Source organism: Indicator indicator, chromosome 22 (genome assembly GCF_027791375.1).
Source record: "Indicator indicator isolate 239-I01 chromosome 22, UM_Iind_1.1, whole genome shotgun sequence".
In the NCBI taxonomy this organism is placed as follows: domain Eukaryota; kingdom Metazoa; phylum Chordata; class Aves; order Piciformes; family Indicatoridae; genus Indicator; species Indicator indicator.
In genome coordinates, this window is record NC_072031.1 from 14,292,112 (window position 1) to 14,319,282 (window position 27,171).

Genomic DNA, 27,171 nt, shown 5'->3' on the forward strand with positions numbered 1-27,171 from the left:
GCCCAGGCACTTTTCCTGCTTCCTTGGCCACACCAGGGGTAAGCTTGCTGTTTCCACCCCAGAACTGACTGCGTTTCCAGCACCCTTTGGCATCACTGGGGGTTAAGGTGTCTGCAGCTCCCTAAACTCGATTTGGAACCCCAGGAGGAAGGAGGTGGAGAGCAAGGACATGCCATGCTTGGTCAGAGACACCCTCCTGGCCCTACTTACCCCACGGTCACAGCAGAAACCTCAGATGCTGAGCCCAGTGCCGGCAGCCGAGGAGCAGGCGGGTGGTGGGGACTTTGTCAGGGCTAATTGCTCCGGAGCTCAGATTACAGCCTCTCTTCTTCCCTACATGTACAGGAGCTGGCACCTGGGCTGCAGCCCTGGGGAGCCACCACCAGTGAGGGGGAACATCCACCTTCAGTGGCATTTCTAAGGGGTAGGGAGCAAAAGCTGCCTTAGCGGTCTCAGGGCAACTGGGAGAAAAGCAGCTCGAAGGGGGTTTCAGAGATTTTGGGGATGGGAAGAGCCAGCCAGGAGGGCTCAACAAATCTAAACCTGTAGGATCAGGCTCTAGACTGGGGCAAGGCAAGATCTTGGTTCTTCAGTGTTGCTGTTTAATGATGGCCATAACCCAAAATTCGTCCTTAAGCCTTTCCCAGAGGAGGAAGAAAAATCCCCCTCCTTTTCTGTCAGGGGTGCCAAACCCCCCTGGTCATGCACACGATGTTTGCCAGCATCTTCAAGATGAAACAGGCCTTTGCATTGCTTTGCTGCCACTAGTTTTGCTCCAACTCATGGCTCTGCCCACATCAGCTCAAGAGTTTTAAATCCTCCAAGGGTTCCCTTTAATGCTCTTGCGTCTCAAGCTGAGCCTGCTTGCAGGAGATCTCCCTTCTCACAAGGTACCACGTCTAGCCCCAGGTCTGTGTCCTTTCCACTATGCCCCAGTATCAGCAGGGAGCTGGACACCCTCAGATAACAGACATGACCCCAAACCCAAGTAGCTGCAAGGCTGGCAAAGGCAGGGCAGGGTATTTTGCAGACCATCTTTATCTGTTCTGGTGAAGATTTAGCACAGGCATTGCATAACACCAGGGTGGGGCTCACTGCTCCCTGGACCCTCTTGCCATCAGAGATCAGCAGCTCAGTTAATCCTCCCTCATTCCCTGTCTGTGGGTACCAGCCCTGGGTGCTCTCTCAACCCATCCCCAGCAGCAGGAAGACAAACCTCTGCCCAACATCAGCATCCATCGCAAGCCATGCGTGAGGTCTTGGGGGCCACCCTGCTGCCACTGCCCAGGGCACCCACCTCATTTGGGAAGCCCTGCTCAGATGGGGATGAGACCAAGGCACCTGCTGGAGAGATGTGCAAGTCCCTAAAAAATATCTCCCTTCTCATGATTTCTGTGCCTCAGCCTTGGGTGCTGTTGTGCCTCACTTAGTCCAGGGGCTCAGCATTTGCAAGTCTGGTTTTAACCTGGCGAGGTTTGGCACATGGTTGGCATATTCCCTCCTCTGCTCCTTTGCACAGCCCAGGTCACTGATGGGTGCCACACACAGTGGGATCACAAAAAGCTCTTGGGTAAAATCCAGAAATCCTTTTCTTTTTCTTTTTGGGCAACCCTACATAAACAAGGTGAATGCAAAGCCTGGCAGTGGTGAGCCCAGGCCACTGCTGTGCATTCACAGAGGGGCTGACAAGGAGCAGGATACCATTTCTCCAGGAAGCAAACCCAAAATGCTGTCAGGGGAAGATTTCAGGCAGCAAAGACCCCTGCTGCTGCCAGCCATAACATCCTGCTGAGCTCCCAGGGTGCCACTCCTGCCCACCAGCACCTCTTGGAGGTGTAGAAGCAGACATCACACAGCACCCCGACATGGTCAGGTTGTTGTGGTGGCAATGGAGCAAAGGTGCCCTGCAGCTGGGACCAGCAGGCAGGTCTTGGTGGCACTGGGGAGAGTGGGACACAGTGACATGCCCCTGGTGAAGAGCTACATGGAGAGTTACACAACATCATCCTGGCCGCCCTTGGCTGTGTTTGCCGGGCATGCTGCTATCGACACGGCCCCGGCTGCCCTCCAACATCCCCTCAGGGGCAGAACTTTGCAAGTGGCACAAATGCAAGCACATGTGAGGGGTGGGGGGGGCCTATTCCAGCCCCCCTCCCCAGCCCCAGAGCTCCTGCAGCAGTCACTGATGATGCTCAGGACTCAGCAGGTATCGCATTGTCCCCTGGCCTGGCCCTGCTGATGGTGAGGGGGTCTAGGAGGCTGTGATGGTGCTGTGTGGAGGAGGCAGCAGGTGATGGTGCTGTGCGGAGTAGGGGGAACAGGGCAACCCCCACACACCAGCACCCTGCAGAGCCAACTCAGCAGCTAAAGCACCACATGGCCCCCACCTGGGGATTTTTAGGACTTGAAGGACCAGGCAGAAGGATGCAATAAATTCAGACTTAAAGGGATGTGACACCAAATTCAGACCAGGCAGAAGGATGCAATAAATTCAAACCTGAGGAGTATGACACCAAATTCAGACCAGGCAGTTGGTAGCCAGAGCCCAGGCCTAGTTCTCTGAACTTGCCATTTCATGGTGATCATGACCCAAAAAAACACCTTCAAGTCTTTCCCAAGGGAGGAAGAAAAAATCTCCTTCCTCTTCTGTTGGCAGTGACAAACACTTGGGTTCACCTTGGCAGCAAGGAGCCTTCACCACAGCACAGCAAGGAAGGGTTTTATTCATAGAGAGGGGGAAACCAAGGCTGGCTGGGTGGGAGCATGGGGACAGGCTGCAGCCCATGTCACCACCTTCCCCCCAGCCTGGCTGGCCGCAGTTGGAGGTATTTATAAAGCCGATAAGGGAGCAGAAAGAATTTTCCAAACGCCAAAGTTACGTAACCTCTCCACGGACATCAGCTGCAATTATAGGCTTGGGGAGGGGGGGCAAGCTCTCCATGGCAGGGCTGGTGGGGGACACTGCAGTTGGAGTCACCCCAAAGGACTTCACCCTCCTCTTCCTTACCACAGCAGGTCCCTAGAGCCAGGCACCAACCTGTGGCCCCACAGGACCCTAAGAGGGACTCCGGAGGTGGTGTGGCCACTGACCCTCCCCTGTATGGGGGAGCCCAGGTATTTGGGTGGGCTCTGGGCGGGTGATCCCCTCCTGGGGTGTACACACACCCCTCCAGCCCATCCCAGCACGTGCTGGATGTCAGAGCAGGTGACAGCCCAAGCATGGATGACATTGCCATGGTGACTATTAACTGGTGCTCATGTGGCGATGCTGCACCAGCACCAAGCTCTGAACACCTCACAGCAACTGCAGGTACCCCCTGCCCCATTTCCACCACTTTTTGCCCCGTTACACCCACAGGGAGCTTTCAAAACCTCTTTCAACACCTCACAGCTGCCTCCAGCTCCACCTCAGTTTCCCCAGCCCTGCATTTGCCACTCAGGGGGTGGGAGGGGTGGGGAGTGGTTGTAGTGTCCCCTCCCTGGGATATTTTTCTCTCTTGCCCAACTTCGGCCAAGAGAGCAGACTTGGAGGGATGCTGAGCAAAGGCTCCGTCGCTGTGGCAACCTGCCGAGGCCGTCTCCAGGCGACCGCCCAGGGATGCTGCAGAGCTGCTCTGGAGACAGAGCGAGAGGGACCAGGGTTGGAGGGGCTGGGGGAGGGTATCCATAGGGATTTCACACCCACACACACACACACACACTGTCCTATCAACACCATGGCCTGGATCGTTGTGACAAGGTGGAAACCCCCCCCTGAAAATGGCCACCAATTATGCTCAGGCAGCTGGCTGAGCACTGACAACCTCATGGCACCCCAGGCTGGCTGGGGATGGCGCCAGCAGGATGCTCCCAGGTGGGCACCGTACCCCTGCCGCTTTCAGGGACACCTGCAGGGCTCTGGAAACAATTGCTGGTAATAAGCCCCAAAGCCTCTTAACCCTCATTAAGCAGCTTAGGGGAGACAGGCACCATTGTACGCAGACCCGGAGGTGGGAAAGGCTCTTGGCAGGGCAAAGCGATGTTACTGCCGGGATGGGACTGCAGCGGCTGCTGCGGGGGGTGGCAAGGGGGCACGGCTCCATCCCTCCCCTCTGCCAGCTCCCTTCCTGCCTCTCAACCCCTCCTGTTGCTCTTTGCCAGCCAGGCCCATCGGCAGGTCCTGGCAGCGCTCATCAAGGATGGTGCTGACAGGCTGTCACACCCCTGTGACGAGTGGGGGAGGTCTCAGCCACAGTCACGCCGGCAGAGAGGGGGGGAAGGGGCTGCTGACAGTTGAGGGTGACAGCCCGACCAGCACCCAGCACCCAGCACCGTGGCTGGGGAACAGAGTGGGACGTTCCTAATCACTCCATTTGGAAAAGGTCCCATTTTTACATTTGCTAAATTAAAGGATGTCAGCGCCTGCTGCCAAGCCCAGGCTCCCTTGGAAATTCAAACTAATGACAGCAAGGAAAAGGAGCTGAAAGCAGAGCACAAGTGGTCATCCAGCAGCACCAGCCCTGACCAGCCATGACCACGGGAGGGTTTAGCTGGCAGCTTGCAAAGTACCAACCACCCCCCAAATTCAAATCTTTCCACCACACCCCCCCCACCAAATTCAATCTTCCCATTACGCTCACTCTCAAAGTACATTGCTGGCATCTGAGCAGATTGGGCTGCTGTGGTGGGGTCCAGGGTGAGACCCCTCCCTCCAGCCTCCCAGCGGGCAAAGATCTCTCTCTTGGCTGGATCCAGTTGCTCTAGGCACTGGGGTTTGATCAGCAGGAGGTGGAAGGAGGGAGAGCAGAGTGGTGAGTGTGATGTCCAGATTTCTCCAGCTCTGGGGATTCCCACAGCCAGCTCCATCCTACCAGCCCGACACAGGTGGGCAGTGGGATCCTGGCAGAGCACCAGGGTCATTGGCTGCTGCACGGCCCCTTCGCTGCCCCTCTACCCGCAGGAAATACCTGGGCTCAGGCGAGGGTTTCGGTCCCCGGCGCTCTCCAGGCTCCGGTTTTGTGCTGCAGCTGAGCAAAACCACAGAGTGGTGGGTTGTTGTTTTTTTTTTTTTTTTCTTTTTATAATTTTCTCTGACAGATAAAATTAAACAAACAAGCCCTTCTGGGAGCAGTGCAAGGAAGGGAGCCTGCTTTCCTACAGATGTGCATGTCCTCAGTGATTACAACCACCAAATTAAGCTTCCCCTGCGCCTGGGACATTTGCACGATCCCCCTCCTTCGCCTCCCACGGTTTCGCTGGCAGGAGACCGACTCTCTCTGCAGCCTCCCTCCCCATGAGGTCATTACCCAAACACCTATTTTTCACAAAAGCAGCTAGAAAAAGGGTTTGTTTTGTTCTTGTTTTTTTTTTTTTTCCCTGACCTCACTACCTCTCCATCAAATTAGAGCCATCACCAGCATGACGCTGGGAGCACTCGGCAAAGCAGCGCAGGAGAGGAGAGGAGAGGAGAGGAGAGGAGAGGAGAGGAGAGGAGAGGAGAGGAGAGGAGAGGAGAGGAGAGGAGAGGAGAGGAGAGAGGGAGAGGGAGAGGGAGAGGGAGAGGGAGAGGGAGAGGGAGAGGGAGAGGGAGGGGAGAGGAGGGGAGAGGAGAGGAGAGGAGAGGAGAGGAGAGGAGAGGAGAGGAGAGGAGAGGAGAGGAGAGGAGAGGAGAGGAGAGGAGAGGAGAGGAGAGGAGAGGAGAGGAGAGGAGAGGAGAGGAGAGGAGAGGAGAGGAGAGGAGAGGAGAGGAGAGGAGAGGAGAGGAGAGGAGAGGGAGAGGAGGGGAGGGGAGGGGAGGGGAGGGGAGGGGAGGGGAGGGGAGGGGAGGGGAGGGGAGGGGAGGGGAGGGGAGGGGAGGGGAGGGGAGGGGAGGGGAGGGGAGGGGAGGGGAGGGGAGGAGGAGAGGAGAGGAGAGGAGAGGAGAGGAGAGGAGAGGAGAGGAGAGGAGAGGAGAGGAGAGGAGAGGAGAGGAGAGGAGAGGAGAGGAGAGGAGAGGGAGAGGAGAGGAGAGGAGAGGAGAGGAGAGGAGAGGAGAGGAGAGGAGAGGAGAGGAGAGGAGGGGAGAGGAGGGGAGAGGAGAGGAGAGGAGGGGAGAGGAGAGGAGAGGAGGGGAGAGGAGGGGAGAGGAGAGGAGAGGAGAGGAGAGGAGAGGAGAGGAGAGGAGAGGAGAGGAGAGGAGAGGAGAGGAGAGGGAGAGGGAGAGGGAGAGGGAGAGGGAGAGGGAGAGGGAGAGGGAGAGGGAGAGGGAGAGGGAGAGGGAGAGGGAGAGGGAGAGGAGAGGGAGAGGGAGAGGGAGAGGGAGAGGGAGAGGGAGAGGGAGAGGGAGAGGGAGAGGGAGAGGGAGAGGGAGAGGGAGAGGGAGAGGGAGAGGGAGAGGGGATGTAGCTGGACATCTCCCAGGGTATAAAGCTGCTGAAATGGGAATGCCATGGGCCAGGAGAGGAGAAGATGCTCCTGGCTGCCCTCCAAGCCCTGGCTGCAGCCCCCAAATCAAAAAGGAAGGTCCATGGCACAAAGACTTGCAAACACTCCTAAACTTTCCAGCTTTGTCTGATTCAGGAGCCGTTGCCATAGCTTTGCAGACCACCGGTGGGTTTTGTAGCACAATCTGGACCACGGATCTATGCAAATCCCCAAGGCAGAAGTCTTGATGGAGGCATATGACAGCCGAAAAAGAATAGCGCTCAGTGCTCTACTCCCACACGCCACCCCCCAACTTCACCATCATTTAAATCAGCCTTAAGTTGGAAGAATTCAAATCAACACTGTCGTCACAGAGCCAAGCAGAGAGGTGACACAACTTGGATGCTGCCAGGAAGATTGCCCCTCTGAGACTCCCAGCCCATCAGCCCATCACTTTTTGAAGCCCCCATCGAGGAATCATTTGTTTTCCTCACAACCTGCTAGCCCTGGCCCTCCATCCCCTCTGACCAGGGCTGCCAGAGAGGTTTCCAACCAGCTTTCCCCCTGGGATTAAAAGGAGGGAGGCCGTGGGGAGGAAAAATATCCAAGACACGCTGCTGAGGCCAGAGAACCACAGTTGGAAAAGAAATCAAAGCTCCAAAAAGAGAGATGCCAAGGAGATACTGTGTTCCCGAGAGAAACAGGACATTCCGAGGGGGAGGAAGGGAGGATGAAGGCTTGCACCACCTCTTTCAGCTACTCATCATAGGTGCTCAGAGGGACCATGCACAGCAGCCAGCTTGGGTGGCTTGTCCCCGCTGTGCAATGCTGCAGGCACAGATGGCATCGCAGCTACTGACTTGTTTTGTTGTGGGTTTTTCTTTTTTTCTTTTTTTTTTTTTTTACCCTAAAAGCATGTTTTCAATCTGGGGGAAAGGTTGCTGGGTTCTTAGCAGCAGACAGGCAAATGCAGAACTGCTCTTCAGGCTCCTGGAGACCTTCTTGGCCTCCTGCACCCCACAAGCAGACCCACCACGGTCTCAGGGAATGTGGCTTGACATGGGAAAAACTCCTCAGGGCTCTCATAGGAGTCTTCTTCACACAGGGAAGAATATGGGAGAAAAAATTATACTTTGCTATTGCCAGAAATGCCAAAATCAGGTCCCACCCCAGGCCAGCAATTAAGATTTTCTTGCAAAACATTTTTTGGGTTGCAGGATGGAGCTGGAAACAAGTGGAGGAGATCACCTCGGTGCACTCTCCATTGCTGCCCTGCAACCAGCCTATTTGGCTAGTTCAGCATATTTTCTGCAGCAAATTGTTCCTGTAGGAAGTTTTATACCTGTGCCCTTGGGCAAAGCCCTGGCAGCATCCTTCGCTGGGAATAAGCTACCTGCCTCCTCGAGGCAGCACTGGGGAGGTAGGAGGGAGAGGAGGACGGGGAGCAGAGTTGGCCCAGCTATAAATAACCCCACAGAAAAGGGAACAGGAGAAAAAGCAGCAAACAAAACCCAATAAATCCAGGGAGATGGCTTTGGCTACTGGCACTCAGTGCAAACAGTTTCTCATAGGAGTTGCCCCCATAGGATGAGGTACAAAAGAAAACAGTCTCCATCACAGCTCAGCAGAGCAAGATCCATCACCTTTCTACGAGCAGCCCATTGAACCAAGCCAGGTCAAGGGTGCAATACACATCACACAGATCGTGGCAAGACCTCAACCGCTCTGCTTTATTAGGAAAGATAAAGTTGAGAAAGGGGAGAGTTAAATTAGAGAGAGTTAGATTAGGGAGACTTAAATTAGGGAGAGTTAAATTAGGGAGAGTTATATTATGGAGAGTTAGAGTAAGGAGAGTTAGATTTAGGAGGGTTAAATTAAGGAGAGTTAACTCAAGGTGCCTCTTGGACCATACCAGCACAGCACTCTCCTGGCTCCTGGTGTCACCAGCACTGAGCTTCCAGCAATCCCATCCCTGAGAACAGCAACAAGCTGTGAAATATCCTGGGTTTAAGGCAATCATTATCTGCAATCTGCCATCCCGGAGTGAAAGGCAGAAAAAGCAACTTCTCATTTTTACCAATAAAAGGGGAATTGCAGAGGCTCAGCAAGCATGGCTGGCCAGCAGGTCACAACCAACAGTGCTGGAGTGATTCATCTTAAACAAGCTCCGTTTAGTCAAACCAGCCTAGAAGGAGACAAGGGAAATCTCCCGGAGTTTGCCCTGATGATGCCTGCCAGGGATCAGCCCCTGGAAACGATGGAGCCAGCAGAGAGGAGACAGCTCAGGATCATCCCCCCCATGGCTTTCCCCTGTGCCTCCAGAAAAATGAATGAAAAGCTCTAGCCCCAGCTCCCACATCTGGATCCTGCACTGAAATATGTTCAAGATGATTTCTTTTCCATCTCTTTTCCCTTGCCCAATTTCCAGGAGCGATGTCCCTGTCCCCAAAAAGCTGCTGGAGGAGCTGGGGTTTGGAGACTGCTCTGCAGAAAATCACCCAAGCTGCTTCACTTTTCCTCGGTGTGTGTAATTCATTATTAAAGCTAAGCAAATAACTCAGGGCAAAAGCTCCAGGAACAACATTTTGCCTTTCCATTCTCCGCTCCAGAGCTGTCTGTGATGTTCCCAGCGCTGGGGGATGATTTAGAGACCTGTCTGTGGCCAGGAGCGCCTTGCTGCGCCGGCGGCTGCCAGTGTTTGATGGCCTGCGTTTCACATGTGGGGGTGAGGACACCTCAGACACATCAGGATGGATGAGTCCTTCCCCACACCCTAATTAGCTGAGCTGCATTCACAAGTTGGTTTGGGGGTGTTTTTTCTGTGTTTTCTGTGCAAATACTTCATGCAGCGTTAGCCTGTTGGTTAGGCAGGGCTCAAATGAGTGCTTTACTTTATGATTCAGCGGGTTTCCAGCCAATGGTCCCAACCTGGACACAAGGCAGCACCTCAGTCCCAGCCCCTCTTTGCACCCCAAAACATAGAATCATAGAGTTATAGAATCACAGAATTACTGAATCATTCTGATTGGAAAAGACCTCTAAGATCATTCAGTCCTAACACCACCACGGCCATTAAACCATGTCCCAAAGTGCCATGTGCACCTGTTTTTTAAATACCTCCAGGGATGGTGACTCCACCACCTTCCTGGGCAGCCTGTTCCAATGCCTGACCACTCTTGCAGGAAAGAAATTGTTCCTAATACCCAACCTAAACCTCCCCTGGCACAGTTTGAGGCCATTTCATCTTGTTCTACCAAGGGCCCAGGGAGGACATGAGTAGGACAGGACCATGGGGCCGTCCGGTGGCAGTGGCTCTGACCTTCGAGCACCGCAGCCATGCCAGGCATTTATTACCTCATTAGTGGAAAGGTTAGGGAGAGCAGCTCAGCTCTGTGCAAACTCCCCGTGGTGCTCTCGTGATACAGGCTGGCAGAGGCAGCTCAGCCCAATGCTTGAGCAACCACCAGCCAAAAAAAAAAAAAATAGCAAGAGAAGGGAGAGCTCATGGTCTCCATCTGTGGGGGCCCAAATCAGAAGTGCACATCGTTGGAGTAAAAGCCTGTCCTTGGAAAACCACCCTGGGGTAAAGCAAAGTCTGTCCTCAAGTCCACATAAACATCTCTGAGAGATATCCTTGAGGATCCTGGAGGATGAGGGCTGGGATGTCTCACTGTGGTGACCCTAGACACCCATCAGGGTTGTTGAAGTGTCTGAGAAAGAGGCTGCCGAGTCAGCATGGAGACCAACAATGTCCTGTTTGGGAACTGGCCCTGGAGGAAGGAACAGCTTCCAGTTTTGGGCAGGGCAGCCACTGCCACCCGGTTCGTGCACATAAAAGACAGAACAAACTGATGTCATTAACCTCCTGCTGAAAAGATTTCCTTGAGCAGCTCACACACGGGACAGAAGGAGCCATTTCATGTCCCCTGAGCATCCACAAGGGGGTCTGGGCTTCTCTCAGGGCCATCCCAGCTGACTAAGCCTGGGGATCCATTAGTCCCTGCTGGAAACCCCTCTGCAGCCGAACCACTTTCTCCTCCCATTGCATAATTTCACTTTGTTGAGCAAACACAGCCACTGGCACTGCCTGTTCTCCAGCATCACTGCTCTCCTGCAACCTTTTCCTTCTTCCTTTCTCTAGCTCCGGACACACCGAAGAGGGAAAGAGAAACAAACACAACACTGGTCCCACCCATAAAGCAAAACCCAGGATGAATAAGAGGGGAAGAAAAGCACAGAGTGGTGTCAGGTGTCTCTCCCCAGTCCATTCCCTCCTGGTTTGCCTGTGGGGGTTTGACAAAAGTGCTTTTTGGCTGACAAAATGATTACAGGGTGCCGAGACAGTAAGTTGCACATGGATTTCTTCCTTGCATTTCAAGCAGGGTGAGGACATGGCTGCAAAAGCAGCTGCACTTCTGGAGGGGTCGTAGTGATGAGGCAGAGGGGAGGTGGCAGGAGGGGGGATTTGTGGAGAGGAAGAAGGAGGGATGTTCCTCCTTCAGGAAAAAAAAAAGCAAGGAGAGGAGGTGGGAGTGTGCATGAGCATGTGAAGCCAAAGGCAGGAGATGCTGAAGGTCCTTAATGGAGTGGGGATGGGCTTGGGAGGATGCTGGTGCCAGTGTCTGGACTGGTCGGAAGTGGTAAGGGGAGAAGCTGGAGCCATTGTCCCCTGAGCAGGGTCAGATCCTGTGGTCTTGCTGAGAGAGGAGGGTTTGGGCAGTGGCAGCGCTGGGAAAGTGTCTTTCCAGAGGGAATATAGGCTGCCGAGGGTAGAGCAAGGTGTCCTGGGCACACTTGGACTCCCCGTGCCTGCAGGCAGTGGGTGCTGGGCAGGGGGGAGGAGGAGAGGAGGATTTCAGCTCCAAACTCAATCTGTTGGAGAACTTGGCCTGCTCCCCGTCAAGCTGAAAATAGCACATATGTAAGGACGAGCAGGCAGTGCTGGCTGTGTCCTCACCGAGCGCTTCCTTCCTGCTGTGCTCCACGGAGCATCCCGGCCCTCTGCCTGCTGCCGCCGGACTCCACAGCCCCCCAGGGGGACCAGGTGTGGGGCAAGGGGGTTTTGAGCTCCTTAGAGCTTCTTTATTTCAGCAGTGCTCAGATGCGAAGCTGGAGTCGGGTTCCTTCACCTTCAGCCGCTTTTCACGTTTACCACGAGGTCTGCCCAGCAGCAGCAGCATCCCTGCCGTTATCATCTGGAGCGGGCGAGGCTGAGCGCGGCTCACGGCGGGAGCTGAGCTTTATTAGAAGCAGGCATCTGGCTCCAACCCCCCCTCTCCTGCAGCCACCGGCCCAGGCTTGGGCTCAGGATGGGGCCACGAGCATACAGAAGCGCCCAGGCAGCTGCAGCGGCAGGTGGGGAACCTGCATGAGTCCCCAGGATTTCTCCAGGTTTTATCTCCAAACTTATTATTGGCAAATAAAGACGACTCCTCCTCCACGGAAGCATGTGCTGCCCAGCCAGGGTCGAGCCCCAGCTCTCAGAGGGGTGGTGAACTAGCAGAGCATGCAGCAAGCTGGAGGATGGAGATAACCCTGGCAGCAACTAGAGCTGATTCCTGCCACGGGGAAGGAAGAAAAGAGGCTGAGTTCCCCATGGATGTCAGGAACGGGAATAAATGGGAGAGTTTTGTGGGAGCTTGACTCTGAGCACAGCATGAGCAAAGTCTTGGTGTTCTCTCAGCCATGCTTTGAAAACCCTCTAAAGAAATGTTTCCCTGAAGGGGACAGAGCAAATACAGGTTTGCCTGAAGGAGGCTTACTGAGTAGGAACTGGGGGGAGTCTAGTAAGTGCAAAGGTAAATAACACCAGTGGCTGGGGAGGGATGCACAGACAGCCTGCATGGTTGTCCAGAGAGGTGGTTGGTTTCCCATCCCTGGAAACATCCCAAGTCAGGTTACTTGGGGTTCTGAGCAACCTGCTGTAGCTGAAGGTACCTCTGCTGACTGCAGCTGTTTGGACTAGATGCCATCAAAAGTCCCTTCCAACCCAAACTGTTGATTTTATGATTCGTTTATGACTCTGTGGTGCCTGAGGTACGGCAGGAGAGAATGGTTCCAAGCATGCAGATTGTCCCTGTGCCCAGCCTGTTCAGGGTGCTCCCTATAGCTGATATAGGATGATCTCCTAAGCAGAAGGAACAAGCAGCTCTCCCACTATCCAGTTCAGTGACCCAGAGCATGGCCCTGCAGTAGCACCCAGCAGGAGAAGCATCACTTTGTGAAAATACATTTCCCACCTCGAATCTCCACTCCACCAAGTCACTGCTTTACACCCATGGCTACAGAGCCCAGCTGGGGACAGTGACCAGGTGCCTGGGGACATCTCCAGCTGGGCAGAAACCAAGCACAGCTCTGACACACACACCAAAACCATGCCTGAGCATCACCAAACCCCTGCTGCTTCCCAAGGCCTCTGAAGAACAGTGTTAGCAACTGTGTGGCATCAGCTCTCCTGAAACAAATCTGTTGTGGTCGAGGCAGCATCTTTAGTAATCCTTTAATTTCCACTTTTTCCTGGTTCCCTTTCCAGTGGCTCAGGTAGGGGTTGGGTCCCTGCAGCACAGTGCTACCATGGTATGGCTCCACAACACAGGGATGGGGTGAGTGGTTGCATTTAGAGTCACTGGCAAGCTCAGAGACATGAGGGGAAGGGAGCCCTAGATGGGGCAGAGAGCCCTGGGAGGAGGGGAAAAGGAGAGAGAAGAGCACAAAAATAATGTCCTGGGGCCATGTGTGGCCAAGCAGCAGGACAGGGAGCGAATGAACAGTTGGGACCTGGCCCTATCTGTATGGCATCACCCAGTGAAACATCCTACTTTATCCTCAGACAGCACCCTTGGGGACAGATTGCAGGGAAGGTGGTGGGAGAGGACCCCCTCTGCCCTCACAAAACCTACCCCAGTGATGACATTTCCTGCCTCCACCAGCAGCACCCACCTTGGCCCCCCCCATCACCAATAAGAGCTCCCCTCTGTCCTCAGGTCCCCTCATCAATTTCATCCTCCAGGGCCCTAAAAGCACCATTTTCCCTGTTGCATCCCATATCCTTGCACCTCTGCAGCCCCCTCCAGCACCAGCTCTGCTGTGCCCATCCCCACTGACACCATCGACATGTCCCCAGATGCCAGGGGACACCAACGCGCCATGGCCCCTGCACGGAGGACAGCGTCTGGGACGCTCTGGGGCCACCGCCATGCCCACTCACCCACCCTTACATAAGCTGCCTGGAGCTGGGACTGTTTGTGTTTGTGTTGCCTCCAGCTCTGTGCTCTCCAACAACTTTATTCGCATAACAAATAATTAATAATAATTAATGACTGGGAGGTTGCCAGCTTCTGCTAATTAGCGAGGGAGCGCCGTTGCGGAAGCGAAGGCAGGCGTCACGCAGCCCTCCCCTCTCCCCAGCGGGGTCACGCTCTGGCCAGGGACACGATGGGGACACGGTGATCCCATGTGGGGAAGGAGAAGGAGGAGGTGCTGTGAGGGGTGGTGGGACTGGGCAGCGGTGCTGGCAGGGTCTCAGCTGGTGCCCATGTGAGGGTGCCTCAATGCAGCCCTGCTCTGTGCCTGCACAGCATCCCATGCCCCACTTTCCCCACGCTTTTATCAGAGCCTGGGACAACACTGATTAATTGTCTCATGGTGGCAGCGCTCCCTCTAATTAATGGGGGGAAACAGCACCAGCTCATTAGAGAAAAGCCTTGGCTCCAGCAGCCCCCAGCAGCCTAATTGTGTTGGGGATGTCTGTTCTGCCCCCAGGACCTCTTGCCCCTCAGTGGGGTGGGCTGAAAGCATCAGGGACACCCCCACCCCGCTGTGCGAGCTATGTTGGGTGATGTAGGGGAGTGAGTGGCTTGCCTGCTTGTTCTGTGACACTGCAGGGGTAGGGTGGCATGGCAGCCTCTGCCTGGGCATCACACACCTGCAGCTGCCTGGGAGCACTGACACTGAGGAGAGGGGAAAGAAAAAGAGGGGAGGGGAGGGGAAGGGGAAGGGGAAGGGGAAAGGGAAGGGGAAGGGGAAGGGGAAGGGGAAGGGGAAGGGGAAGGGGAAGGGGAAGGGGAAGGGGAAGGGGAAGGGGAAGGGGAAGGGGAAGGGACTGACTGCTGTCTCACACCTGAGCATATGTGTGCACACAGGAGCAGTGCAAGAGGTGGACCAAGTCCCCAGAGCCCCCGTCTGGAGCCAGCCCACAGGAGCAGGCTGCTTTCCTCCCCTGGAGAAGAGATGAAGCAGAGCAAAACTCTCTCCCCCTGTCCCCACCACAAAACCCTTCAGGTCCTATTCACTCTCCTGAACCCTGGAAGCAGATGGGCCAAGCCCTCGGTGCCAGCAGAGCCCTCGGTGCCAGCAGAGCCCCCGGTGCTGCTCGAGTTCACTCCTGCTGCAGTTCCAACCCAAATGCTCACTTCACACCCCCAGCAGAGCAGAACAGAGCAGAGCAGAGCTGTGTGCGATTACGCTTCGCTGCCTCTCCTCTGCGACTGTAATTCCTTGGCTCCACTGACTCGCTTCCCCTTCAGCACCACACATAATCCATTGCACTGTAATTACATGGGAATTTTAATATCTGATGTATTTATAAGATGCACTTAATTCATCAGCCCCTCTAAGCACGTTGTCATTCGGGCTCTCAGCGCGGCAGGAAGGATGACTCGCTGTCAGATGGAGATTAGCTGGCCCCTCTCTGTAACGAGTTGGAGGGAGTCCTCAGCCCAGCTGAAGCTGCCAGATCTGGCCCTGGGGGATCCAAGGCTGGGGAGCAGGATCCCCACAGTGCCAGGTGTCCTGGCCCCCTAGGAGAACTGGCAGTGCTGAAGGGCAGCAGGATCCAGAGCTGCACCCAACCCCTCTTTCCCAAATCTCTGAATCACCTGGCAGGGCTGGATTTGGCATTTCAGAAGGGGAAGAGCCTGATCCAGTGCTGGCTAAACCTCCCTGTTTATCCCCACAGCCTGAGCACTACGGGGTCCCCAAAGGGCTCCCCAGGGTGAGGGATCCACATTTGGAGCCCTCCAAACCCGTGAAGAAAGTAGTCCCTACCGAAGGCTTATTTTTCCTGGCATTTGTTTCAGTGGCTCCTTTCCAGCCCTGTCCTAACTGGGAACTAAAGGCCTTTGAGCCTCTTGCAGCCAGCACAATGCAATGATTTTCCCAGCCCAGGCAGGAGGGATGAGCTCACTGTTGTCCTTGGTTCCCCCCAGCTTTGGGGTGCAGGGTCCCCATGCCATGCACAGCAGGCGCCAGGGCTAGCTGGGGTGCCTGGGGAGGGCAGCAGCCTCAGCGGGGTGCTGGGGTTCAGCTGGGGTCTGTCCCACTGAGAAGCACAAGATGAGCCTGGGAACAAGGGGTAAAAGGGGAGAGAGAGGGTGAGAATCTTGGGGCCTCGCACCCCATGGGGATTTCTGGCAGTCCCTGGTGGGTGACACCACATTTTTCACACTAGGTTTCCCTGCAGCACTGCACAGATGTCCACACTGCCCTGCCAGGTGTTCCCAAGGTTGTGTAGCACCCATTGGTGGTGCCACCTACCCGCTCTGAGGCCATCTCAGCGTGCATCTGCCCTCACTGAGGCACCACAGAGGCACAACCCAGATGCTGGTGGCACTGAATGACCCTGCACCCTTGGGGTGGGACAGAGACCCACTGGGTCCCTGCATCAGGACAGGGACAGGACCTTGCATGCCTCCTGCTGCTCCAGGAGCTCTGGTGACATTTCATCTGGATGGGGACCCTCAGCAAGTACCACCCTGAGCCCTCTGGCTCCTAGTAGATGCTGACACCAAAACAGCTCCAGAGTGCACCCTGGCATTCAGCAGTTATCAGGCACAGTGGCACTGCCACCCCCCCACCCTCCCCCTCCACCAGACCACAGCATCAACACAACCTGGCACTCAGGTCTCTTCACCCACTTTCCCCCTCCTGCACCTCCTGTGTCCTCCGCTGCCTGTGTCACCAGGTCTTGACACATGCAGCAAGCTCTAGAGGTGCATCTCCCTGTGAGGATGCTGCTCCAAGTGCCAGCACGGCCCCACACTTGCATGCCAGCCCCAAGCAGGGACATCAGTTCTGGGTACAGAGTTCAGGCTGGACCAGGGCATCTCCAGCCTGGGAGAAGCTGAGGGGTTGGTATTGTCCTACCTCCTCTTTTCTGTCCAGGGGTGCCCTAGCACTTTGCTCCCTTGAGAGGTCTCAGCTCCCTGCCTCAGTTTCCCCACCTGCACAAGGGGGCTATGCTCTCCAAGGAGGGTAGAGATAGCCACATGGATGGCAGAGGATGCCAGCAGGGTCTCTATCCTGACCCTCACTAAGGACCAGGGCAGGGTTCTCCCTGTTCTCCCCCTCCCCAACCCCTCTGTCCACAGGGTGCTGCCACGCAGGGGGATTTTGACTCACAAGGTCACCAGGCAAGCAGACAGGTGAGTCTGGGGACAAACAGCTCAGCCCTTGCACCCAGCCAGCCCTGCCAAACACCTTCTCCAGCTCCTGGCTGCCTCCTGAGCCTCGGCTGCCTCTCAAGTGTCCCCCTCCCTTCCTCCTCTTCCCCAAAAGCCAATATCCAGGGAGATGGGCTCGGAGCTGCAGCTCTGCCGGTGGCACTGGCGGCTGAGCAGAGCAGACTGCAGCATGGCCGTTACGTAAGCCCGAGCTGGGCTCCAGGCATGTAGGACACCAGGGCTGTCCCCTAGCCCACCCGGGAGCTGTCACCCCCATCCCACCTCAGCCCCTGGGCTGGTGGAGCTCGGGGGGATCCCACACACACAGGCTCAGCCCACACTGCAAGGGTTCCAGGGGGGCTTGGGGTGGGCTTGGAGGCTGGCGTGGCACTGCCATGGGGCATGTGGTGGTGGTAAGGGGAGAGCGCTGTGGGGACAGAGATGTGCAGCAGAGTTGTGTTGCTGTGGGGCAGGCAATAGAGTGGGACAGGGCTGGGAGGTGGTGGGTGCTGCACCCACATCCCACTGAGTCCTTCTGCAGCCTTCAATCACCACTTCACCGGGGCTCAGCACTGCAAGCCAGAGCTCAGGGACGGACCTGGGTGGCCAGGCTGTGACTCCTGAGTCGTGCCTCCCTCGGAGTGACTCACAGAGTGAGGACGAATGCATCCGGGGCAAAGCATCCCGGCCTCTTTCCCAGCCTGCAGCCACCTACTGTGGCTGTGTTCCCACACCTCCAGCTCTCAGGAGGATCAGCGTCCATGGGACAGCATCCCTGGGGTCAGCCTCCTTTCAATCAACATTTCTGGGAACAGCAGCCTTGGCATTAGCATCCCTGGGGCAGCGTTCTTGAGGAGAGCATCCCTGGTGCCTCCAACGCAGGCTGGGGAGCTAAGACTGGGGCTTCCCAGAGCTAAAGGGGAAATCCTGGCCCTGTGGGACAACACTACAGCCCTGCAGGGAAGAAAAGGGGAGGGATGGCAGTGCCAGCGTCACCCACCTGCCAAACACCTGTGCCCTGTGCTGGTGGCATGGCCAGTGGGCATGCAGCACTGGCAGCACTGGGGCCTCCCAGGAACAGCCCTACCCTGGCTAACAGGCTAGCAGGGACCTGGCAGCATCCCCTAGCCCAGTGTGGGATGGGGACAGTGGTGGGGAGTCCACAGCCCCCCAAACCTTTGGCTTCTCTCTGGCCTTTTGCTAGGCACAATCTGGATCTGGCCGTTTCGATTTGGGGGTTGGGGTGGGGAACAAACCAAGGCTAACGCTGCCGGCAAGAGGAGATAGCAGAACAGGGAATTAATGTTAATTAATTCATAATGACGCTGAGATAGTGATACCAGATGCTTCAAAAGTCCAACAGGGGGAATCTGAAAGAGCTTAGCACAAAACCATCGCCCACCGGCAGTCCTGCCTTGCTGCAAGCCAGGAACCAGGAAGTGAGCTGGAAACCAGGATCGAGCTGGGGACCAGCACTGAGCTGGGACCAAAGGACTGAGCTGGAACTGAAGAACTGAGCTAGAACAATGGAGCAAGCTAGGGAAAAGCCAGGAACAGTGAAAGAGGGACATGTTTCAGCAAGGTGACAAGCCCACAGTCACCCAGAGCTGTGGGGAGCAGCACTGCCCCCCCCCCCCCCAGCCACCTGCTACCCCACTCCCAGCTTTCTCCCTCCCACCTCAACCTAGAAATTGGAGTGAGGTCAGGCTGGTGAGGCTCCTGCTGTGCTCTGCTGCCTGGGGTGCAGGGCAGCTCAGTTTTTCTCTCAGCATGTCTGCATTTCTGATACACCAAGTGCAGAGCACTGGGGCACCCGGGGGCCCACAGGGGTGAAGGCTCATGATCTGGGACAGGGACACAGGTTCCTCAACGGCTGGAGCTCCTGTGCTCAAAGGCCAATTCCCAGCTCCTGCAGCAAGTCGGCAGCAGGAGGAGCGGGTGCAGGCTGGGCTGGTTTCTCCCTTCTCATCCCTGAGAACCAGCCCTCACCCTGCACTGGCAAACCTAAACCAGGCTGAACCTCAGGCAAGCGGTACAGAAGAGACTAGAAAGGGGCTTGAGGCCAGGTGTCATCTCTCCAGGGCTGGGGATCCCAGAGCCAGCACCAGGAAAGATGCAACCATAAACTCCGCAGAAACCACGGACAAACCTCTGGGCTTGGAGTCGTTTGCCACCCTGGCCACAGAAGGGGATTCTGCTCTGCTGTGTGATGACACAACCAAAGAGGACTCCCCAGACAGGGGCTAAGGCAGGTGGCTAGGAAGAGCCTGGCAGCGGTGGAGCAGGGTGGCACAGCCGGGGCACGTTGCTGCCATCGCTGCTTATATAAGGTGCCCACTCTGCGTGCCACAAGCCTGAGCAGCAATGGGAGCAGGGCACAGATCCATCCCTCCAGCAATCCCTCAGAGTCCTGGTGCTCCTGCTTTCTGCAGAGCCAGCAGCCTCAAAACTGCCAACCCGACCCCTTTGCGCCCCACACAGAGGCTGGGGGAGGCTCCCGTGCCTCTCAAGCACGTTTACACCCCAAGACCTGCTACCAAGTAGGGAGAAGATGCTGGGTTTAAGCTCCTTCTGCAGTTCCAACAGCTCCTCTGAAGTTTATCCTCAGGGGGAAACAATTCCCACCATGGCACCAGCAAAGCTGCCTCTGCAGCCTCTACAAGAAGAAGAGGGGAACCTACAGGGAGGCATGGCCATGCCCAGAGCATTGCAGAGCACCATGGCATTGAGCTGTGCATCGAAAAGGAACACCAGCAGCCCACCTGGGCTGGTCCTGGGGACTGGCTGAGTCCCCTGGGGTCATTTCAGGGCTCAGAAAAACAAAACAAAGCAACCTGGAGTTCCCAAGTAAAACAACACTTTGGGGTACAGAGCAGCACAGGCAACATAGGATTTCAAAGTGTGTCGTAGATCAGGAACAAGAAATAAAGTGGCCTTCAAGGTGCCTTCTCCAGCAAAGCTGGTGTTTTATGAAGCCCATCCAGCATGGCTGGGAATGCTCACTCTTATTCCAGGCCTGAAAAGAGCAGCCAAGGATTTTTTTTTTAATTATTATTAATATTACTCTTGTTTTCATTACTTTTCTGGTGGCTTCATCGCTTTGTACTCACACAAAGGGAATTTCACCTGCTGTTTGGAACAGAGGGCCCTGGAAAGTTTTGTGGAGAAGGGTTTTGAGGGGAAGGATCTTCACTGAAGCCAAAGGAGTTGTTGCAGGGCTTGGGTGGTGGTTTTTTGCTTCGCAGTGAGCTGTAAAACATCATCGGCTCTTTGGTGCCTGCAGGAGACCCAGCACTGGCACACGAGTCCCCTGTCCCCACCAGTGTCACCCCCGGGCTGGGAGCAGGGAGAGCTCACAGCCTTTATGAGAGTAGGGCCAGTTTGGGGTGCAGAGGGGGCAATGGGAAGGCAAAGGGATCATTTCCCATCTTTTCCTTGTACACAAATAAAGTCATCCCCATGCTTTCTAAGAACAGGAAAGAAAAATTCCAGCCCTTGGTTGCTGACACCACTGCAAAACAGGTGGTTCAAAATCACAAGTGCAGGGGAGGAGGGGGTGGGGGGAGGGGGGAGAAAAACCCTTATTTGGTGATTTTGGGCTCATATTCACTGCAAAACTATCCGGGAACGAAGGCTGCTAAATACACACCATTTCCCCCTCTAACTAACACTCTTTGCTCTATAATTAAGAGAGCCTTCTAAAAATACAAATAGCCTCAAGCACCCGGAGAAGGCGTGCAGGTGCTGCTCACTGGAGGCACTTGAGCACAGCTCATTTCTGGACAATTTTACTCGCCTGGCTCCCGCTCAGCGCCGATACTATTACAGTGATGCAATTATACTGCTGCTGTCGTTGTCGGCTCGCTTTGCTTTTCCCCCTGCGCTTTGCAGTTTGCCTTTGAAGCACACATACACACACATATCCCACCCCCGGCTCCATCCCAGCTCCTGGGCTCACCCCGGGCGTGCCCCCGGCGCAAGCAGGTAGCTGGGAAGCGGAGGGTGAGGTGAGCGCGCACCGCACACACGTGTGCGCCCACATGTGTGCACATGCACGGGGGCATAACCCCGCCCGGGCATCTCCAAAACCAGCCAGAGTGCGAAAGTTTCTGGCCAAGAAAGAGCCGGCCCCGGGGGAGCGAGCAGAGGCGAGCAGGAGCCCAGCGAGGAACCGATGCTCCCCGAGAAGCAGCGGCAAAACCCTGGCTCGCTGGGCACCGAGGGGCCCGTGGCGTTGGCACGGTGAGGGTGGTTAGCTTTACAAAATGCATTCCCCTCACCCCCCCACTCCCAAAGCTGGCATTTCGGGCACGGGAGAACTTCATTGCTGCAAAACTTCCCCATTTTATTTCCCCATCAGGGCTGCACTGAGTGGAAGTGATCGACTCACTATGAGACTGCTGTTTTTGCCTCTGACTTGGGATTAAGACGGAGCTGGAGAAGCGAAGGAGCTGTCGCGGCGGCTCGCTGGCAGGCAGACGCTGGAGCTGTCACTTACCTCTCACTGCATCCAGCTTTCCCCCCTCCCCCGGCTGTGGGGCTGCAGGTCCTGGAGAGTTAGCTGGCAGGGGACCCCAGATCCATTCGGGTTTCTCCCAGGACCGACGTTCGGTTGCTGCTTCTTAGGCACAGACCCAACCCCTCCATTCCAACCACAGAGGAAAAAAAATGTATCTTCTTCAAAAGAAAAAAAAAAAAAAGAAAGAAAGAAAAGACAGAAAGAAAGAAAACGAGGGGTTTTTTCTTGGTTTGGTTTCCCCCTGCCACCCCCTAGACAAAAAGTAAAAAAAAAACCAAAACAATAATAAAAAGGTAAATCCCAGCGACCAAAAGATCCAGACTCAGGTGAATTTAGCTTCAAACTCCCTCTGTGCTTTCAGAGCCTTCACCCTCAAATGGGCTCTGGAAGATGCTGGGGGACCCATCGTCGCCAAAGTGTCATCAAATATCCTTCGGGCTCAACTCCGCTCCTGCCCGGGGAGGGTGGACTTCTTCCCTGCTTGCTGCGTGCTGTGGAGTTGGCAGGGACCTGCCTGTTCCAGCCTCAGCGTGGAGAGGGTGGGTGGGTTGGTCGGCTGGTTGATGTGGGTTGGTTTTCTGTTTCGCTTTTTTTTTTTCCTCCCTTTCTCGCTGCTATTGGTTTTCTCGCTATCTGATCCCGAGCGAGCGCTGCAGCTCGCCGCTTCCCTGCTTTTTTATCCACCCCCCCTTATCCCCCCCCCCCACCAGCTCCCAGCCTTTTGACAGGGAATGAAACACAGACACCCAGTGAGACAGGCTCCGGCTTCTACAAAGCTCCACTCCCTCCTACCGCCTTTGTCCGTGAACAGCAACTACTCCAACTCTGCCCGTAGACACAAGTGAACCTCTGCATCAGCACTTTCCTAATGGCTGCTTCGCCTGAGTCCTCCGGCCCTTCTTCTTCTTCCTCGCTTCCTCTCCTCTACCTTGATGGCTTCCGCTTGCTTTTCTAGCCCAGCCCTTGCTCCGACAGCCACAACCACAACGAAGCAACAACCCCTTCCTGATGGATTCATCTCAGCTCCCCGGCGCTGGCTGCTGTGGCTGGGGGGTTGCTGCCCTGCAGTCCATCACCTTCCATGAAAAATCGATGGTGGGTACCATGTGCCCCGAGGCTTCACTCCGGTTTTGGATGGTTTGGGGGTCTGAGTCTGCAGAGAAGAGCTGGGGCCAGAGCCACTTCTTTTTATTGCAGAAGAGGATTTTTTTTTTTCTTTAACATTGTTTGAAGCCCAAGTTTATTTGTTGGTGGTGAGCACTATTTTAAGCCATTTGGGAGGCTTTGGGTATCTCCAGGACAATTTGTCCTTATAACAGAGAGGCCTTTTGGGGATGTTCAAAGTGGAATTCTGCTCCCAAGCCTTTTCTCTGCCATGGAGGGGAGTGGGATGCTGCAATGGGCTCACAACCTTGGCTGGCTTCCAGCCAGAGGGAGATGCAAACCAGCCACCATCTGTAATTTTTTGCTAGACTTCCTCCACTCTCAGTTGCCTGCAAGATCCCAGGGCTGCTGCCTGCTCCTTTTTTGGATATTCTTGGGCTTTGTTAAAGAAACAATCACATCCAGGAGATCCCCAGCCTCCACGCTGCAGCCAGCAAGCCACATTAAAAGCCCTCAGCACATGAAGAGGTTGCCTTCCCTCCTGCCCCATCTTCCCTTTGCATCACCTCCTACCTTTTCCCGGCCTTCTCTTTGCTCTTCTCCATCTCTCACCACAGGTTTGGAACCACGGGTCCCTCCTTCTTCTCTTCCCTTTAGCAGCATCATAGAACCAGGTTGGAAAAGACCTTTAAGATCATCAAGTCCAACCATTATCTAACCCCACCAAATCTGTTGCTAAACCCTGTCCCTGAGGATCCCAGAATGACTCTCTTCATCCCCAGCTTCCATCCCCTCCCCAGCAGAGTGATGGAGCATTATTCTTCCCCTTGCCACTCCCAAACACCCCCAAGCTCCAAGCACCTCAGGGTGATGCTTGCAGCACTGCCTCCTCTCCCCTCTCCACACTGACCTGCCCCATCTCACCCCATTTCACTAACCCCACAAATATGTAATTTTAAACAAGTCCCTGGGCCTTGTTCTGGCAACAGTATCACCTAACCCTCTCCTCCCCACACCCCCATGCTCAGTTAACAGCAGCAGTTCAGGTTTTGCAGAGCAAAGGAGGCATCACCCTGCATGCCAGGCATGGTGGCCATTTGGACAATCACCCATGGAACCGAGCATCAACCAGCAGTGTCCTGACCCCAGAACACTGCTCCCTTCTGCTTGTTGAGCAGCTTGTCACACCCTGGCTTGCTCCTATCCTGCCACTCCACCATGCTCATCACTTGTGGAAAGCTTTCCAAATGCCTCCAGCCCTAGCACCCAGGCTCTTGCCAGCCCCAGGCACCCCGCACCCAGCATCCTCCAGCAATAAATATAATTAAGGCACAGGGCAACCTGGAAATTTGCTGCAGGGCTGGGGCTGGTGGTTGGCTATGGGCCAGGGCTGGACAGGGAGGAAACACCAGAGGTGAGGGGAGCAATTGTGGGATCCCCAACCCTGATCACCAACACATTGCTCTGCCTGGGCTGCCAGTAGCATACAAAGCAGCAAGTGGGAGATGTTTGGAGATTGGATTCAATAGAAGACATGGGCAACCTGAGGGGCTGCAGCCCTTAGGGTCAGCTGGGAGGGCAGGAGGGAGCTGGGCAGAACTGGTGAGGCTGGCATTCCCATCACCCTGCCATGCTGATGGCTTACCCCTAGCTCTCTGTTTTGCTACAGGAAATGCAAAGAGATAACATCTCAGCTGTCTCTCCCTGAAAAGACAATTTGTATCACAGAACCACAGAATGGTAGGAGTTGGGAGGAACCTCCAGAGATCACCTAGTCCAAGCTCCCAAGAGCCTGGGATTTCCATCCCCAGCAAGCCAGCAGGGTAGGAGTTGGAAGGGACCTCTGAACTAGATGTTGTCCAAAGGTCTCTTCCAACTCCCTTACCATTCTATGATTCCTAGTGCCATGATTCACCCAACCCACTGGGTGAGCAGAGAAGCTTCCTGTATTCTTGCCATCAGCTCAGGACACCTGGGGCTGAAGAGAGCCACGGAGAAGCCCATCACCTCTAGAGTGCCCATCTTGGGGGTGCAGGACCCCATCCCCAAAAGAACCCCCATGACCTCTCAGCTGGAGAACAGCTGGGATCAGAACCCAGCCTCACCCACAGCCAGGCCGGCTTGGGCCGTTCAGAAGTCATCCAAGCGAGGGCAGGAGGGTGAGAGGGGAAGCAAGGAGGTGCAGCCTGCAGGGTCTCTGCAGGCCCCTTCCTGCAGCGCGTCTGCGCGGGGCGGCGCGCGAGCCAGCGCCGAGCCATTAGGGCTAATTTAATCAAGACAGATGGCCCCATTGGAGGGCTGCTGCCCATAAATCCCACACTGCCGCTGCATTAGTGTCAGGGCTCCTGCAGGAAGAGGCTGAGGGGGAGGTGTGGGGGAAGCAGGGATGGGCAAACGTGCTAAGTCACCCTCCATCCCAACGCCAAGGGGCTGCTTGGCCCAGGTGCCACCACCTCAGAGTGCTTCCCATCCATGCCACCCTTCATCCCAGCACCATGGGGCTACTTGGCCCAGATTCCACCACCACAGCATGCTTCCCATCCCACGCTGAGCAGCTCCCATACTCCAGCACTTCCAAAAGCCCAACAGCATGACAGGATGGGATCTGGAGCAACCTGGTTTTGCTGAACCCCAAAATGTGCAAGATCTGTCACCAGTCCCTCATGCCAAGGTAGGGTTTGCTCCCATGGGAATCTCCCTGGCACACTCCACAAGATTTTACAAAAGGAGGGAGAGAAGATGCTGGGGAAAATAGGCTTGAGGTCCCACAGTAGGTCACAGTATGATAGCTGAGACTCTGAGTACAAGCTGAAGAGGACCCAGGCAGCATCTATCCCAGAGCCCAGCTGAGACACCCCAAAGTCAAGCCACACACCAGCCCACCACTGGGCTGTGGCACATCCCTGTGGATGTGGATGTAACAGCCCTGCTTCCCTGGCACGCTTCTCCCTTCCCACCTTCAGAAAGGCCATTTTTGGGGGCCCAGGGTTTTTGGCCCATTTTGATGACCCAAAAGGACCACATTCCCCCTGTGGCCATCCTCTGGGCGCCGGCAGCAGGAGACACGAGTGTCACTGCGCCAGGCCAGCCGAGTCAGGAAATAAGCTCTCATCCATCACAGGTAAAAATAGCCTTTCCCTTTGCCAGTACCACGCCTGCCCCTGCCTCTCCGGCCGAGCTGGCTCCCGTCTCACCGCACGCCGCGGCCACCGCGCTCCAAACCGGCCGCAGGGAAGGCACCGGACAGCTCTTGCCATCTGCTGTGGGCATTGGCATCGCCCTCAGCACGGGATGCCGGCCCTGCCAGGCCGCACTGTTGGCCGCTGTGATGGTGTGGAAGGCCAAGTCCTGGTGGGTTTTGGGAAGACAAAGGGGCCAGGGGGTGCGGCAGACGGATGGGAGGATGGTGTGGGTGTGTGGGCATCGTTCTCTGCCCCAGAGAGCTGATGGAGACTGCTTGGTGCGGTGGGTTGAAAATCACACAATCATAGAATTGTTAGGGTTGGAAGGGACCTCAAGGATCATCCAGTTCCAACGCCCCTGCCATGGGCAGGGACACCTCACACTACAGCAGGTTGCTCACAGCCACATCCAGCCTGGCTGCAAAAACCTCCAGGCATGAGGCTTCCACCACCTCCCTGGACAACCTGTGCCAGTCTCTCACCACCCTCACGGGGAAGAATTTCTTCCTAACATCCAATCTGAATCTACCCACTTCTAGTTTTGTTCCATTCCCCTCAGTCCTATCATTAGCTGACACCTTAAAAAGTCCCTCCCCAGCTTTCTTGTAGAATCATAGAATTGTTAGGGTTAGAAGGGTCCTCAAGGATCATCTAGTTCCAACCCCCTGCCATGGATAGGGACACCTTAAGATATTGGAAGGCCACAATAAGGTCTCCTTGGAGCCTTCTCTTCTCCAGACTGAACAGCCCCAACTCTTTCAGTCTGTCTTCATAGGACAGACCCCCATCAGCCTAAAACAGCCTAAAACTGCCACACCTGGTCATCCACCAAGGGAGAAAATAGGGGCACTGGGCCAGTGCAGAAGAAAAGATAATTGTGTAATAGGGGTGGGGGTTTACTGGGGGAGGTAGTTCTGTGCCTGTGAGTGCAGCTGGGGACATCAAGGAGCAGTTGGATATGGGTAGATGGATGCTCAGATCTATTCTCTACATGCAGAGCAACTCAAGGGTTGTTCCAGCAGCAGGAAGCACAACCCAGATATCCGAGGAGAACTGACCTCAGGGCACAAGGAGCGATGTGCTGTGGCACTGCTGTAGATTTATCTGGCAGAGGAGAGCGTGCATCGCTGCCCTCCTCTGCTTTCTGCCTGTGCTTTGGTGTGGGAGGGAGGGAGGGAGGACAGGGAAGGAACTGGGCTGCCGGCAGGAGGAGCACGGCGGCCGAGGTCAGCATTGCCGTGCTTTTACACGACCGTGTGCAAGGTCCTGGGGACCAGAAAGTGCTGATGGGGGCAAGAATTGGCCACCACCATGCAGGGATGTGGAGCAGCTCTCTGCAGGCTGGGTGTGAGTGGCACCGTGCCTAGCAGGTCCAACTCCCCAGGCTCAGCACCTTTGCATTCACTCACCCATGAAAGAAAGGCAAAAGCAGGATTGGGCCTGAGGAACCATCAGCCAGGAGCAACAATCTGTCTGATGAAAAGCCGTGGGGCAGGTGAGCCATTTCTCCCCTAAAATGTCTAGCACAGAGAAAAAAAAATACATT